Source organism: Capsicum annuum, chromosome 4, assembly GCF_002878395.1.
Source record: "Capsicum annuum cultivar UCD-10X-F1 chromosome 4, UCD10Xv1.1, whole genome shotgun sequence".
Taxonomy (NCBI): domain Eukaryota; kingdom Viridiplantae; phylum Streptophyta; class Magnoliopsida; order Solanales; family Solanaceae; genus Capsicum; species Capsicum annuum.
In genome coordinates, this window is record NC_061114.1 from 22,416,611 (window position 1) to 22,427,178 (window position 10,568).

Sequence of the window (10,568 nt, forward strand, 5' to 3'; positions counted from 1 at the left end):
TCCTTTCACCCTTGTGCCCAAAAGCTTATTTAAACTACAATTCTCTGTAATTTATGAGATTTTACATGAGATAGAAGTGGGGTTTTTCACCATTGTTATTGGTTGCAAGCTTTTAATGTTTCCCTTGAATTGAGAGTCTAATGGCATGATTTTTACATGTTTTCTTGAGAAATTGCAGCTGGGTCTATACCCCATGATTTTAATCCTTGACAAATTAATAGTTGAAATGTTTGAAACATTGAAGTATATGAGTATGTTGAGATTTTGAAATAAATTGCTAAAATTTCTAGATTTCTACATGAGTTATGAATCTATATGCTATCTATTATGCTTTTGATGAGTTTTAACTTGAGATTGAATTATGGGTTATTAAGCCCTACTTGAGACTTGAGATTTTATGAACTCTTGTGTTATATTCACCCATGATTTGAGTATTCTGAGACTGTTGAGAAATGTTTTGACCTAATGGTCATTGAGTTTTGAAATCTACTCTACTATATGAGATTACAGATTTGATTATTAGGTTCTTATTGAACCATGAGATTATTCCAAAGTGAATTTTCATGAGATGAGCGAGATAAACTAAAGGGAGTAGTATTTAGCACCAAGAGGATAAGTTACTACAGTTTCTTACCCCAAAACTACGTGCCACTGTAGGTTGGGCCTGAGGCTGAGTTTATAATTATCATTGGGCCTAAGGCCGAGTTGATACTGGCCCCGAGGCCAAATTTGTTTAGTGATCACTGGACCTAGGTTATACTCCCGGGCAAGAGTATGACGCCTCTCCCCAACGTGAGGTCTCTTTCTTAGAAGGATAAAACGTTGGACTCCATGTAGTTCCCATAGTTTATGTCGGTTAAGAGAAACTCCCTAAACTAAGGTATTTTCCATTGAGATAAGATATTTTCCTTTAAAACTAAAATACTTTTCCTTGATATGAGTATTTTCCCTAAAGCTTGAAATGAGATATTTTCTTAACGTAAATGAAATGCCTTCAAGTATGTTCCAAAGTTATATGATTTCGAATTCCAAGTATTTGAGTTCAAAAGAGTTATGAGTTCTTGAGTATTGAAGAAGTTTTACTCTCCATGAGACATATGCATGAGTTGAAAGTATTGCTTAAAGTTTCCTTTATCCTAGAGTAATGAGAATAAGAGAAGAGTACAAATTTCAAAGCTGAAAGTATAATGACTCACAAGATTGTGTTACATGTTCCATTTTACATGATTCATGAGCTTCGCATTTTATACTTATCCAAGCCATGTGAGTCATTACTTATTACATGCATGATTTGATTAAAGAGTATTGATATTGTTTTATATAAATGTATGCACCCCCATATGCTCAGTACATTTTCAAGTGTTGATCCACATATACGTCTATGTGCTACATTGTCTTATAATGTAGGTTCAAGTGCTCAGTCCCAACCTCATCAGTAATTTTTGAGTACCTCTATCTACATTTCTATAGTGGTGAGTCTTCATGGTTCGAGGACCTATATTTAGATTTTTCCATATTTTGAGAGAGTATATTATTATTTCCAGTTCATTTTGAGTCGGTTGGGGACCTGTCCTAATGACTCTCTAGTTCATAGATTAGTAGAGGCTTTGTCAGACTAGTTATCAGATTGTGGTTATGTTGAGGTTTTCGATATTGCTTGGTCATTTGGACCAAGCATTTTCTCCGTATTTCCTTTCATATGATATGACTATGCTAGTGTTTGAATTATTTCATCTTGAAATGAGTGTTATTAGTGGAAACAGGCTCAAAAGGTTAGCTTGGGGCTACTTGTAGCATTAAGCACCGTGTGACGTCCCGAGAGGCAATTTTGAGTTGTTACAAACTTGGTATCAAAGCCTAGGGTTTTTTAAGGAGTCCTAGGGAGTCTGACAAGCCATATTGAGTAGAGTTTTGACCATCGATGTGTAGCGAGCCACATCTATGAGCAAGAGGCTACAAGATATTTTAGGAAAAGTTATTTCTTTTTTTTTTTCAGATTCTATGATGCCTACAGTTGTCCCTCTCATCTAATAATTTATCCTATTCTATTTCAGAAAATGCCTCTCCGAAGAGCGAATGCTCGTAGGAACGATAATGAGCAACCCCTACATGTTGATCCTTTGAATAAGACCATGTCTCATGCAGAGTTTTGGGTGGCCTTTCAGGCATTAGCCCAAGCAGTCACCGTCAATGTTCGGGCCAATAACCAGGCCATAATTGTTAATCAGCAGAAAGGTGATGTAGCCGCAGCTAGGATTCGTGATTTTATGCAGATGAATCCATCAAAGTTTTATAAGTCCAAGGTAGGTGAGGACCTACAGTTGTACCTGGAGGAGGTGAGAAAGATCATGCAGGTGATGCATATTTCTATGGAAGAAAGTATTTAGTTGGCGTCTTACAGGTTGAACGACATAGCTTATGGCTGGGTTGTATTATGGAGGAAGGGTAGAGGTAAGGATGCTACTCTTATGACTTGGCAGGTGTTCCAAGATATATTCTTAGATAAGTTCTTTCCGCTTGAGATAAGGAAGGCAAAGATTGGGGCATTTATGAACTTGAGGCAGGGCTCCATGACTGTTAAAGAGTACTGCTTGAAGTTCAATCAGTTGGCCAAGTATGCTCTTGATTTGATTTCTAACACCCGGGCTAGTATGAGCAAGTTCGTGACCAGTGTTTCTGGGTTGGTACCAAAGGAGTATAGGACTGCGATGCTGCATAGGAATATGGATCTGGCTAGGTTGATGACACATGCCTAGCAGATAGATGTGGATAAGATTAAGGAGAGAGATCGAGTGATGGGTAACAAGAGGGCTAGATCTGAGCAACATGGGTTTAGCCAGCCTAGGTTTCATAGAGGGAACCACCCTCAGTTTCAGAGGCATTCGTCTATACCAACGCCTTCATCAGCTAGTGCTCCCGCGCCTAGAAGCAGGCAGGAGCAAGGGGATAGACCTTTATGTCTAGGCCGCAGAACAGTGTTGGTAACAGGCCTCGCTATCCTCTTTGTGCTAAGTATGGTAGGAGTCATCTCGGAGAGTGTTGTGTAGATCTGAGGGGTTATTTTGGTTGTGTCAAGCAGGGCCACAGACTTAGATATTGTCCTCATGCTAGATAGGGGAACAGAGATGTCCAATCTTAGGCACAGTCTACTAGTGCACCAGCTCATGTACCTCGTCCTGCCCCTGCTCAGGGCACTTCATCTAGCACTGCTGGCGGTCAGAGCCAGAACAGATTCTATGTCTTACCATCCCATCAGAAGCAGGAAACCATCTCGATGTTGTTACCGGTATGCTCCGTGTCTTTTGCTTTGATGACTATGTATTATTGGATCCCAGGTCAAGTCTCTTTTATATGACCCCACTTGTAGTTGTGAATTTCAAAATGAGTCCCGAAAAGATTTCTGTGCCCTTCCTAGTTTCTACACCCGTAGGGAAGTCAGTTGTTGCTAAACAAGTGTATAGAGATTGTCCAGTTACTCTTCTTCATAGAGTCATACTTGCTGATTTGATAGAGTTAGACATGGTGGATTTTAACCTTATTCTGGGTATGGATTGGCTTTATTCTTGTTATGCATCTATTGACTGTCATACCCGTGTGGTCAAGTTTTAGTTTCTTGATGAACTAGCTTTTGAGTGGTCAGGGAGTTTGGTATTTCCCAAGAGTTATTTTATCTCCTATCTCAAAGTCAGAAAGCTAATATCTAAGGGTTGCATCTATCACCTAGTTAGAGTCAAAGACACTAAGTCCGAGGCTCCAACTATTCAGCCAGTCGATATTGTTAATGAGTTTCCAGATATTTTTTCAAAAGATCTTCCAGAGGTACCTCCCGATGGAGAGATAGAATTCAGGATTGACCTTCTTCCTGATACTCGACCTATTTCTATTTTGCCATACCGTATGGAACCTATGGATCTTAAGGAATTAAAAGAGCAACTCAAGGATCTTTAAGACAAAGGTTTTATTCGGCCCAGTATTTTTCCTTGGGGAGTGCCTGTCTTATTCATGCAAAAGAAAGACAGTTCTTTGCGTATGTGCATTGACTATCGTCAGCTTAACAAGGTCACAGTCAAAAATAAGTATCCTCTTCTGAGAATTGATGACATGTTTGATCAGTTGTAAGGTGTAAGTTATTTCTCAAAGATCGACCTTAGATTTGGCTATCATCAACTTAAAATGAGGGGATGTGATATTCCAAAGACAGCTTTTCGAACCCGCTATGGTCACTTTGAATTTCTAGTTATGTCTTTCGAGCTAACCAATGCCCCAACAGCCTTCATGGACCTCATGAATCAAGTGTTCAAGCCATATATTGATATGTTTGTCATTGTCTTCATAGATAACATCCTTGTATAATCTCGTAATGAGAATGACCATGCGAATCACCTTAGAGTTCTCTTGCAAACTCATAGAGATCACCAGTTGTTCGCCAAATTTAGCAAGTATGAATTTTGGCTAAGGTCTGTAGCCTTTCTGGGTCATATTATCTTAGCCGAGTGTATTAGAGTTGATCCCTAAAAGATAAAAGCTGTAAAAAATTGGCCTAGACCTATCTCTCCGTCTGATATTAGGAGTTTCTTGGGTCTAGCTGGCTACTACCGCCATTTTGTTAAGGGTTTCTCTTTTATTGCATCTTCCATGACCCGATTGACCCAAAAAAAAGTTAAGTTCTAGTGGTCATATTTCTGTGAGAAAAGTTTTTAGGAGTTGAAGACTCGACTTACTTCAGCCCCTATGTTGACTTTGCCTGATGGTACAGATGGTTTTGTGGTGTATTGTGATAACTCTAGAATTTGTTTAGGTTGTGTGTTGATACAAAGAGGTAAGGTTATAGCCTATGCCTCTAGACAGTTAAAGCCGCATAATAAGAATTACCCAACCCATGATCTTGAGTTAGCTGTTGTGGTCTTTGCCTTGATAATCTAGAGACACCATCTTTATGGTGTTCATGTTGATGTGTTTACTAATCATAAGAGCCTGTAATATGTGTTTACTCAGAAGAAGTTGAATCTTAGGCAGAGGAGGTGGTTAGAGTTGTTAAAAAACTATGATATGAGTGTGTTGTATCACCTGAGCAAGGCCAATATAGTGGCGGATGCCCTTAGCAGGTTGTCTATGGGTAGTATTGCTCATGTAGAGGAAGGTAAGAAAGAGCTAGTTTGTGATATGCATTGTCTAGCTAGATTGGGTGTTAGGTTGTTTGATTCAGCTAAGGGAAGTACTTTGGTGCAGAGTAGTTCCGAATCCTCTTTAGTTTCAGAAGTGAAGGAGAATCAAGACAAGGATCCTAGTTTGGTCAGACTGAAGGAGTCAGTTTAGGACCAAAAAGTAGAGGTTTTCTCCTAAGAAAGAGATGGTGTGTTAAGAGTGCAAGGTCGATTGTGTGTTCTATGGTGTGTTAAGAGTGCAAGGTCGATTGTGTGTTCTGTGTGTTGATGATTTGAGGCAGGGGATTATGGCTGAAGTGCATGGTGTGCGGTATTCTATTTATCCCAGCACTACCAAGATGTATCATGACTTTTGGGAAATCTATTGGTGGAATAGTATGAAGAAGAATATAGCCGAGTTCACAAAGTGTTCAATGTGCCAACAGGTTAAGGTAGAGCACCAAAGACCTGGTGGTGTGATGCAAGAGTTTGGTATACCCACTTGGAAGTGGGAGGTGGTGAATATGGACTTCATAACCGGGTTGCCTCTTTAGCGTCGTCATCATGATTCTATTTGGGTTGTTGTAGAAAGGCTGACTAAGTCTATGAATTTCTTGCCCGTGCATACGTCTTATGTAGCTGAGGATTATGCTAGATTGTATATTCGAGAGTTAGTCAGGCTGCATGAAGTTCTCTCATCTAGCATTTCGAATAGGGGCACTCAATTTACTTCTCAATTTTAGAGGGTGTTCCAGCAGGGTCTTGGTACCCAAGTCCTTTTGAGTTTCGTTTTTCATCCACAAACAGATGGTCAGGCTGAGAGAACCATTCAGGCCCTAGAAGATATGTTGAGGGCGTGTGCTCTTGATTTCAAGGGTAATTGGGATGAGCAATTGCCATTGATAGAGTTCGCCTAGAGCAATAGTTACCAGGCTAGCATCGGGATGGCACCATTTAAGGCTTTGTATGGTAGGAGATATAAATCACCCATAGGTTGGTTTTAAGCGGGTGAAGCTGTCGTGATTGGGCCTGATGTAGTGTTTGAAGCTATGGAGAAAGTTAAGTTGATTAGAGAGAGGTTAAAGACATCTTAGAGTCGTCAAGATTCATATGCCGATGTGAGAAGAAGAGATCTTGAGTTTGAAGTGGGTGATTTGGTGTACTTTGAAGATTTCACCCATGAAAGGGGTGAAGAGGTTTGGTAAAAAAGAAAAGCTTAGTTCCCATTATGTTGGCCTGTATAGAGTTTTGAGCCGTGTTGGTAAGGTGGCCTATGGGGTTGAGTTGCCCGCAGAGTTGTCAGTTATTTATCCTATTTTTCATGTCTCCATACTTAAGAAGCATATTGGTGATTCCATTGTAGTAGATCCTTCAGAGAATACCGATATTCAAAACAATCTTTCCTTCGATGAGATTTCTATTGAGATCCTAGATTTTCAGATCCGTAGACTAAGGAACAAAGAAGTTTCCTTGGTCAAAGTTTTATGGTGGAACCAGTCTATTGAGGATGCTACTTGGGAGGCAAAAGCAGACATGCAACCCAAGTACCCGCACCTTTTTTTTGCGAGTTCAGATTAATCAGAAGGTATTATTCTTCCTTAATTCAGCCCTTCTAATCTAAAGTTCAGCTATGTATCTATTCTTGCATGAGTTCTTTCAATTTCTGAGGTATTCAAGAGTTTAGAGAGATATTGAGCCATTTAGTAAATTTTCTTCAGCTATGTGTACTCTATTTTTCCTGCTTTCCTAGTCCAACTAGCAACATTCGAGGATGAATGTTTCCAAGAGGGAGATATTGTAAGACCCCGCAAAGTTTTCTCGTAGTCTGAGCCTTAGAGCGTGTCAAGTGAAGTATAATTTCGGCCCTAAAAGATTGAGAAGTGACTTCCTAAGTGAGTATTATGTTAACCATGTAGAATTTTCCCAATTTCCACTTTTTATTACATGGGAAATTTGATAAGCTTTCTATCGATATAAGATTTGCCCAAATCCGATATTTGGGTAAGAAATTATGGCTAATTTAAGACCTAGTCATAAAACAGCATCATTTTGGTGGTTGGCGCGTCGTGGAGAGGGTATTTGACAATTGTCAATTTCTAATGGAACTCCGCGATAGTGGTACGTCGTGAAGGACCCTAATTTTCCAATAGTCAATTTCCAGTAGCCTGGCTCAATTGTGACGCGTCGCACTGAAGTTCCAGGTCCCAACTAATGGGACACCACAATGGCTTCGCATCGCGGTGACTACCAATTTTCTATTTGTCAATTTCCAGTGAGCCACCGCAATAGTGGCGCATCGCGGTGGCCCATGAAATTGGGTTCTCAGTTAATTTTTCAGCTTCGTTCAGAAGTTAAAAAGGGCACTTTGGAATTTTTCCAAGCATTTTAAACCGTGCAAACACCAAATCAAAGTCATTTACAAGCATTCTATGAAGTTTTTGTCAAGTTTTCTCTCAACAAAAACCCTAAGCATCCAAAACCTCTTCCAAGAATCTCAAGACCCACCATAGATTCTCCAAATTGAGTCAAGATTCAAGGTTCTCAAGTCAAGAGCTTCAAGAACCCTCATTCAAGAGTACGGATAGAGTTCCAAATGCAAGAGTTCATCCAAAGCTTTTAATTTAAGGTATGTGGGATTTTGAACAAAGGTAATCCTTTCACCCTTGTGCCCAAAAGCTTATTTAAACTATAATTCTCTGCAACTTATGAGATTTTACATGAAATTGAATTGGGGTTTTTCACCCATTGTTATTGGTTGCAAGTTTTTGATGTTTCCCTTGAATTGAGAGTCTAATCGCATGATTTTTACATGTTTTCTTGAGAAATTGCAACTGGGTCTATACCCCATGATTTTAATCCTTGATAAGTTAATAGTTGAAATGTTTGAAACATTGAAGTATATGAGTATGTTGAGATTTGAAATAAATTGCTGAAATTTCTAGATTTCTACATGAGTTATGAATCTATATGCTATCTATTATGCTTTTGATGAGTTTTAACTTGAGATTGAATTATGGGTTATTAAGCCCTACTTGAGAATTGAGATTTTATGAACTCTTGTGCTATAAGCACCCATGATTTGAGTATTCTAAGATTGTTGAGAAATGTTTTGACCTAATGGTCATTGAGTTTTGAAATCCACTCTACTACATGAGATTACAGATTTGATTATTGAGTTCTTATTGAACCATGAGATTATTCTAAAGTGAATTTTCATGAGATGAGCGAGATAAACTAAAGGGAGTAGTATTTAGCACCGAGCGGATAAGTTACTACAGTTTCTTACCCCAAAACTACGTGCCACCATAGGTTGGGCCTAAAGCTGAGTTCATGATTATCATTGGGCCCAAGGCCGAGTTGACATTGGGCTCGAGGCCGAATTTGTTTAGTAATCACTGGACCTAGTCTATACTCCCTAGCAAGAGTATGACGTCTCTTCCCAACGTGAGGTCTCTTCTTTGGGAGGACAAAATGTTGGACTCGATGTAGCTCGCATGGTTTATGTCGGTTAAGAGAAACTCCCTAAACTAAGGTATTTTCTATTGAGATAAGATATTTTCCTTTAAAACTAAAATACTTTCCCTTGATATGAGTATTTTTCACTAAAACTTGAAATGAGATATTTTTCTAACGTGAATGAAATGCCTTCAAGTATATTCCAAAGTTATATGATTTCGAATTCCAAGTATTTGAGTTCAAAAGAGTTATGAGTTCTTGAGCATTGAAGAAGTTTTACTCTCCATGAGACGTATGCATGAGTTGAAAGTATTGCTTAAAGTTTTCTTTAGCCTTGAGTAATAAGAATAAGAGAATAGTACAAATTTCAAAGCTGAAAGTATAATGACTCACGAGATTGTGTTACATGTTCCATTTTACATGATTCATGAGCTTCGCATTTTATACTTATCCAAACCATGTGAGTCATTACTCATTACATGTATGATTTGATTAAAGAGTATTGATGTTGTTTTATATAAATGCATGCACCCCACACACTCAGTACACTCCTAAGTGCTGATCCACATATACGTCTATTTGCTACATTGTCTTATTATGTAGGTTCAGGTGCTCAGTCCCAACCTCGTCAGTGATTTTTGAGTACCTCTATCTACATTCCTACAGTGGTGAGTTCTCATGGTTCGAGGACCTATATTTAGACATTTCTATATTTTGAAGGACTATGTTGTTATTTTCAGTTCATTTTAAGTCAGTTGGGGACCTTTCCCAATGGCTCTCTAGTTCATGGATTAGTAAAGGCTTTGTCAGACTAGTTATCAGATTGTGGTTGTGTTGAGGTTTTTGGTATTGCTTGGTCGTTTGGATCGAGAATTTTCTCCGTATTTCCTTTCAGATGATATGACTATGCTAGTGTTTGAATTATTTCATCTTGAAATGAGTGTTATTAGTGGAAACAGGCTCAAAGGGTTAGCTTGGAACTACTTGTAGCCTTAAGCATCGTGTGACATCCCGGGAGGCGATTTCAGATCGTTACACTAACTAACCTTATACCTTAATCTAATTTCTCCATAATATTCTATCTAGGGTCATGTCCTTGCTAAACTGAAATTACATCATGTCCGTTTCATACAACATAACGAATCTAACCTTTGTTTTCTATAACTAACCTTTAGCATTCTTAAATAAATTAAAAGCTCCTACATGAAAAAAATTTTGCAACTCTCAAAATAGACCTTGACAATCACATAATCTTCTAGCATGTATTATAGTACTTAGGCAAGACAAAATCACTAAGGAAAAAACATGTTGCAAGACGACATAAAAATATTTAGCAGGTACCTGAATTTGGGATAAAGCGATCAACGATCAAGAATCCATGGTGCTTCTATGTATGAGCAAAGCACTGAAAATAAAACTGGTAATTTGACGAAAAAAGTAAAACAACTTATTAGTTACATAGTCAGAAGAAGCACAAAAAATCAATAGATTTTCATAAACTATAAATTTTCAAAAATGCTTTGAGAGATTAATTCATAATACCCAAATTAAATAGCTTTAATCGATTAAACCCATTAATAATTCAATCTATAAGGGTTGTTTAATAACTAAACGGTAGGATAATACAATGTATCAATTCTTAACATGTAGTATTCAAAAAGTAAAACTAAAACAAAATTTAACAAAAATATTGGAACACTGATCCAACTTATCCTAACTACAAACTCATTCTTTAATTTTCCACCGAGATATGTTAGACGAGCCACAACCTCCTCATAGTTGGTACTCTGTATAATTGAGTCCGTTGGGTTAGAACCCCCACCTAGATTCTCTGGACTTAGAAGCAAGCATAACAAAATTTGTGGACTTTAGCAAAAGCAAAATTTTCATTATTCTTTGCTCTGTCAATTATGTGACCTTAATTAACCTATCACAAACATGTGACCTTAATTAATCTATCACGTTTTT